General features: G+C 39.6%; 1 pseudogene; it reads left to right on the top strand.

The window, feature by feature from the left end:
* Window positions 1-2,941: 2,941 nt before the first annotated feature.
* LOC116645243 lies at window positions 2,942-4,910 on the top strand (annotated as a pseudogene).
* The last annotated feature ends 2,012 nt before the right edge of the window (window positions 4,911-6,922 follow it).

Genomic DNA, 6,922 nt, shown 5'->3' with positions numbered 1-6,922 from the left:
CATAAAATACTTAGCACATTATATTGTAAGTATGTAATAAATGTTAGTGAAATGTGTTTTTTAAATGCGCTGGACTTAATGAAGTGTAAATAGGAACCTCTTTTACTCACTGTTCCCCAGAGAAACAGAGCTGCTAAAAGGTGTATGCATGTATGTATGTATGTATGTGTGTTTGTGTGTATGTGTGTATTATATACACACACACATATATATTTGTATATATTTTTATTATATATAATTAAGTATATATATTTAACATATATGTGATAAAGAGATACAAGTACTAACTAAATGGTAGGTATTACTACATAAAAATGTTAAAGTAAATAAATATAGGAATATAATTAAGATAAGTTTTTTCAGTTAATATATTAGAAAAATAAAAGGATGTTCACATACACATTTTGATAACAAATTTTTGAAGTAAGAATTTTTCACACAGACTTATGGTCATAGAGCCAAATTTTTGTAACCTTTTTAGTCAGCACCTTGTCAACATGTAAGAAAATATTCATACCCTTTAAGGATGGCATAGAAAGAATCTGAAAATGGGAATGGGGTAGAAGCCATAAAGGGGGAGCAACATTTCTTCAATATACTTTTTTGTATTGGTCTCACTGTTAGTACCATGGTAACAATTAACATATCAACAGTTAACATATTAACATCAATCAGTCAGTTCAGCCAAGTGTGTATATAGCAGTTGGGGAGGAGAATGGGAGGGGATAAAATACAAAGAATAACAAATAAATCTGATTCTATAACAAATGAATAATAGACCCACACTGGCTGAGGTAGGGGAAAAAAACCAGCCAAATGATTTCGGAATGACTAAAACTCTATGGTTTTGATCAAACTATATAGTTGATTAAAAATAATATATACAGATATTGTAAACTATTTAGTAAGTTTGTTTCTCACAGAGTTATAGATTAACAGTTCAATATTGAATCAACTTTATGTTTATTCTAAGATTGGGAATACAAGTAAATATTTTGTGGATAATGAAAGCCAGGTTTTTCACCAAGAGAGAAAGAAGTTACAAAGTAGGAAAAAGGAAAGGCTAAAATAAACATTGTGCTATTGTGTTGCAATTGGAGCTATTGCTATAAACTAATGAATTTTAATATATGGACAGGTATAGATATATAGATGTATCTGTGTTTATGTATTGTATGTATGTGTGATCAATGCATGTTTTTCCCGGCTTTTTCTGCTTATGAGAGCCAAAAAGCTGTGACATCATAGTAGGAATATGTACAACCAGCACACGTGTGTTATGTATACCTGTTGTAAATACCATTCCCCAATAAAAGGAACCAAGGCTTTTTAGAGTAATGGTTGAATCTAGGACTGGAGCAGGGAAAATACTCAATGTAACTGTAATGTCTTGTGTGACCAGAAAATAAGGAAACATTTAAAACATGATAGGAGTATGTCAAAAGAACATAGAGGCTGGGGTGCCTGCTGACCCGGTCAGTAGAGCGCGTGACCCTTGATCTCGGGGTCATGAGTTCAAGCCCTATGTTGGGTGTAGACATTATTTAAAAATAAAATCTTAAAAAAAAAAAAGGAACATAGATGCTAATTTGAAGGGATATCCACTGACCAAATCTGGGACAATTTAAGACAAAATAACTAACAATAGTGATGAGTTCTATCCCATGAAATAAAATAAATACCCATAAATCTATACTGATATAAATAAATAATACAATATATAAATGATTGGAGAAGAAGGGACAGCTCTTCCTCAATGTATAGTTTCAGTAAATATTGAAATAATGAAGGAAATAGAGAAAGTGCCATTTAGCAAATACCACCTCAATCTGATTTTTTAGTGTTGACAGTTACATAAGGTTATATAGCTATATAAAATGCTAACATTTGGGAAAGCTGGGTGAAGTGTATACATGAACTCTGTGTATTATTTTTGCAACAATTTTGTGAAGCTAAAATTATTTCAAAGTAAAATGGAAGAAAAGATATGTAGGGGAAAAAAGTTTTAAAAAAAAGAAAGAAGCTAGTGTAAGATAGGGCTGAGTTTTGAAGGATTAGTAGGACTTAGTTTTGGACATACTGAGTTTTGATTCAGTGGGTCACTAAAGTGGGACAGACTAGAAAGCAGTTGCATATGTGACATCAGGACTAAAGACACATTGAAGAGTTCTTGACTCCTTAGGGGATAGTAGGAACCGAAGGGTCAAACAAAATCAACCAGGAAGAAGCATGCAAGGAGGAGTATGGAAGACTGAGTCATAGAGAATACTGACTGAAAAGAATTAGCAAGAAAAAAGTTAAGGATATGGAAAGAGGTAGCATAAAAACGCAGACTTTAAAGAAAGAGGAAGTTATCTGCTTGCCAAAAGTTTCAGGGGAGAAAAGAAAAAGAGGGAAAAGGACGAGGAAGAAAGAATGAGGAGACATGCTCTTAGGTATACTGTGGCTAAATTTCTAAATTTCAAGGATAAGAAGAAAATTTTACAAGGATCCCAACAGAAACACTTTTTAAAAAGCCCATTTAAGCTATAAAATTTGCATCTGACACAGGAACGCGAAGATATTGGGTAATTAGCTACAGATTACTGAGACCTAAGGATTGTGTTTTAAGAAAACTATATCCAGCTGAGATATAATTTATCTGTCAAATGAAAGAGGAACATTTTGGGCATAAAAGGATTTAGCAGGTCTACCAGCCAAATTATTTATCTGAGAAAATGTTCCAGAAAACATTCTAACTGAAAAATTAAACACAGATCTCACAGTAGGAAGACAGATACAAGATACGTGAAAGAGTGTTAGAATTTTTTTTGCAATTTATTTCTGAACGGATTATAAAGTTAATAGGATTATTTAATACATGTGTTAAGTATTTGTGAAATTGGAAAATAGGTAAAAGGAATAATATAATAATAGTACAGAACCAAAACTTTCAGAGAAAATGGTGTCCACGGATTACGGTACCTACAGCCGAGCAGCAGCCCAGCAGGGCTACAGTGCATATACACCGCCCAGCCCACTCAAGAATACGCACAGACCACCCAGGCATATGGGCAGCAAAGTTATGGAACCTATGGACAGCCCACTGATGTCAGCTATACCAGGCTCAGACCACTGCGACCTATGGGCAGACCACCTATGCAACTTCTTATGGACAGCCTCCCGCTGGTTATACTGCTCCAGCTGCCCCCCAGGCATACAGTCAGCCTGTCCAGGGGGACGGCACTGGTGCTTACGATACCACCACTGCTATGGTCACTACCACCCACGTCTCCTATGCAGCTCAGTCTGCTTATGGCACTCAGCCTGCTTACCCAGCCTATGGGCAGCAGCCGGCAGCCACCACACCTACAAGACCACAGGATGGTAACAAACCCGCTGAGACTAGTCAACTTCAATCTAGCACAGGGGGTTACAACCAGCCCAGCCTAGGATATGGACAGAGTAACTACAGTTATCCCCAGGTACCTGGAAGCTACCCCATGCAGCCAGTCACAGCACCACCATATTATCCTCCTACCAGCTACTCCTCTACACAGCCGACTAGTTATGATCAGAGCAGTTACTCTCAGCAGAACACCTATGGGCAGCCGAGCAGCTATGGACAGCAGAGTAGCTATGGTCAACAAAGCAGCTATGGGCAGCAGCCGCCCACTAGTTATCCCCCACAAACTGGATCCTACAGCCAGGCTCCAAGTCAATATAGCCAACAGAGCAGCAGCTACCAGCAGCAGAGTTCATTCTGACAGGACCACCCCAGTAGCATGGGTGTTTATGGGCAGGAGTCTGGAGGATTTTCTGGACCAGGAGAGAACCGGAGCATGAGTGGCCCTGATAACCGGGGCAGGGGAAGAGGGGCATTTGATCGTGGAGGCATGAGCAGAGGTGGGCGGAGAGGAGGGCGGGGTGGAATGGGCAGCGCTGGAGAGTGAGGTGGCTTCAATAAGCCTGGTGGACCCATGGACGAAGGACCAGATCTTGATCTAGGCCCACCTGTAGATCCAGATGAAGACTCTGACAACAGTGCAATTTATGTGCAAGGCTTAAATGACAATGTGACTCTAGATGACCTGGCAGACTTCTTTAAGCAGTGTGGAGTTGTTAAGATGAACAAGAGAACCGGACAACCCATGATCCATATCTACTTGGACAAGGAAACAGGAAAGCCCAAAGGTGATGCTACAGTGTCCTATGAAGACCCACCAACTGCCAAGGCTGCCGTGGAGTGGTTTGATGGGAAAGATTTTCAAGGGAGCAAACTTAAGGTTTCTCTTGCTCGGAAGAAGCCTCCTATGAACAGTATGTGGGGTGGTATGCCTCCCCGTGAGGGCAGAGGGATGCCGCCACCACTTCGTGGAGGTCCAGGGGGCCCAGGAGGTCCTGGGGGCCCCATGGGTCGCATGGGAGGCCGTGGAGGAGACAGAGGTGGCTTTCCCCCAAGAGGGCCCCGGGGTTTCCGAGGGAACCCATCCGGGAGAGGAAATGTCCAGCACCGAGCTGGAGACTGGCAGTGCCCCAATCCAGGGTGTGGAAACCAGAACTTCGCCTGGAGAACAGAATGCAACCAGTGTAAGGCCCCGAAGCCTGAAGGCTTCCCTCCACCACCCTTTCCACCCCCGGGTGGTGACCATGGCAGAGGCGGCCCTGGTGGCATGCGGGGCGGAAGAGGCGGCCTCATGGACCGCGGTGGTCCCGGGGGAATGTTCAGAGGTGGCCGTGGTGGAGACAGGGGGCTTCCGTGGTGGCCGGGGCATGGACCGAGGTGGCTTTGGTGGAGGAAGACGGGGCGGCCCTGGTGGGCCCCCTGGAACTTTGATGGAACAGATGGAGGAAGAAGAGGCGGGCGTGGAGGACCTGGAAAAATGGATAAAGGCGAGCACCGTCAGCAACGCAGAGACCCGCCCTACTAGACGCAGAGACCCCGCAGAGCTGCATTGACTACCAGATTTATTTTTTAAACCAGAAAATGTTTTAAATTTATAATTCCATATTTATAATGTTGGCCACAACATTAAGATTATTCCTTGTCTGTACTTTAGTATTTTTCACCATTTGTGAAGAAACATTAAAACAAGTTAAATGATAGTGTGCCGAGTTTTTTTTCCCTTCTTTTAAAGATGGTTGTTTAACTAACACCGAACAATGAGAACCCCTTGTGAGCATGCTCAGTATCATTGTGGAGAACGAAGAGGGCCTCTAACTGTAACAATGTTCATGGTTGTGATATGTTTTTTTTTTGTTTGTTTTAAATAAAATTCCAAATGTTTATAAAAAGTCGAAAAAAAAAAAAACTTTCTTAATGTCTCTGGAAAGCTGAGATTTGGATAAGGATGAGGAAAATGGGAAACAGAAGCTTTCGTTGTGAAGGAATGAGGCACATGCATAGGAGCAATAACACAGACCGTATCTTGAGGGCATTACTGATCCTCATATTTATATCATTACAGGTTATTTGTAAAATACAAAAGTTTTAAAAATGTTTGGATGCCAGTGATGGGAAAATAAGCAGAAACTTTTTTTTTTTAAGATTTTATTTATTTATTTATTTATTTATTTATTTATTTATTTATTTTTGACAGAGAGAGACACAGTGAGAGAGAGAGAGAGAACACAAGCAGGGGGAGTGGGAGAGGGAGAAGCAGGCTTCCCGCTGAGCAGGGAACCCGATGTGGGGCTCGATCCCAGGACCCTGAGATCATGACCTGAGCTGAAGGCAGACGCTTAATGACTGAGCCACCCAGGCGCCCCCAGAACCTTTTTTTTTTAAGATTTTATTTATTTATTTGAGAGAGAGCGAGCACAAGCGGAGGGAGGGTGCAGAAGGAGAAGGAGAAGCAGACTCTAGCTGAGCAGGGAGCCCCATGCAGGGCTTATATAACAGAGACTCTTAATAATACTATCAAATTAATAAGGAAAATAAAGTTAAAATTTCCCCAACTTGGCAAAAGGCAAGAAAAGGAAAAAATAAACATGGAAAGAGAGGCTTGACTTCCTTCCTAGAATTCAATAACTTTACTTAGTCCATTTTAAAATAAAAGTAAAAATGTAGGTGTAGAAATGAGTAGCAAAAAAAAATTTTTTTTTTGAAGAGAAGAATGGTAATTTTTTGAAACAATTTTGATTGTTCATCTGCTCAGGATTATTTATTCCTTATATGTGGGCATATTATATTCCTCTCCCACATCTGTTTTATTACTCTACAAAACCATATTATTTTGCATTCTAAGGAAATATTATTTCCTATGGCTCAAAAGTATGAAAAAATTGTTGTTTTGTAAATCTCCATTAAAGGATTCATTAATATTAGTCTTTTCTTGTTTTAAAATATAGACATGCTTCTTCTTTATGCTGTTGCTTTGACTATTTCCCATTACTGTGTCACATAAATCCTTGAAGGTTGACCCTATCTTTCCCTGATTCTGTATCTGCAACTCTGGTAAACTTTTGATAGATGTATGACTCTATGAAGAGACTTTTCAGAAGTGGGAACTTGAAATATAAGATCTTCATGATTCTTATTTTAAAAGAATGCAGTTCTTCGTTATAATAACAAAATGCACATTTGAATACACAATATATTTGTAAAATATAAACAAGTAAATGTAATGTAAAATAAGATTTAAAGAAATATATGCATTAAACTGGTTATCAGTTAGCCTTATTTCCTCCCTAAATTCACCTGCTAACTAAAGTGCTCATGTAAATTCTGCCTAAGAGAAAAAATTTGAGCTTATCTTACTTAAATTTGAATATCCAAGATTTTCTCCATAATTTCAGTATGTTGTTCTCACTTCCTCTTCAGAGCAGATATCTTCCCTTGCAGAGCTAAAAGTAACTTCAATTATTCCAACCAACCCTGTTATTCTTCAACTGGTATGAACTGCTTTGCTCCAAACTGAGCTTTAACAAAGACCTGAATTGG

This window comes from Phoca vitulina, unplaced genomic scaffold (assembly GCF_004348235.1).
Source record: "Phoca vitulina isolate PV1807 unplaced genomic scaffold, GSC_HSeal_1.0 scaffold32, whole genome shotgun sequence".
Taxonomy (NCBI): Eukaryota; Metazoa; Chordata; class Mammalia; order Carnivora; family Phocidae; genus Phoca; species Phoca vitulina.
Note: the sequence above shows the minus strand (reverse complement) of the source record. Positions and strands in the feature narration are given on the sequence as shown.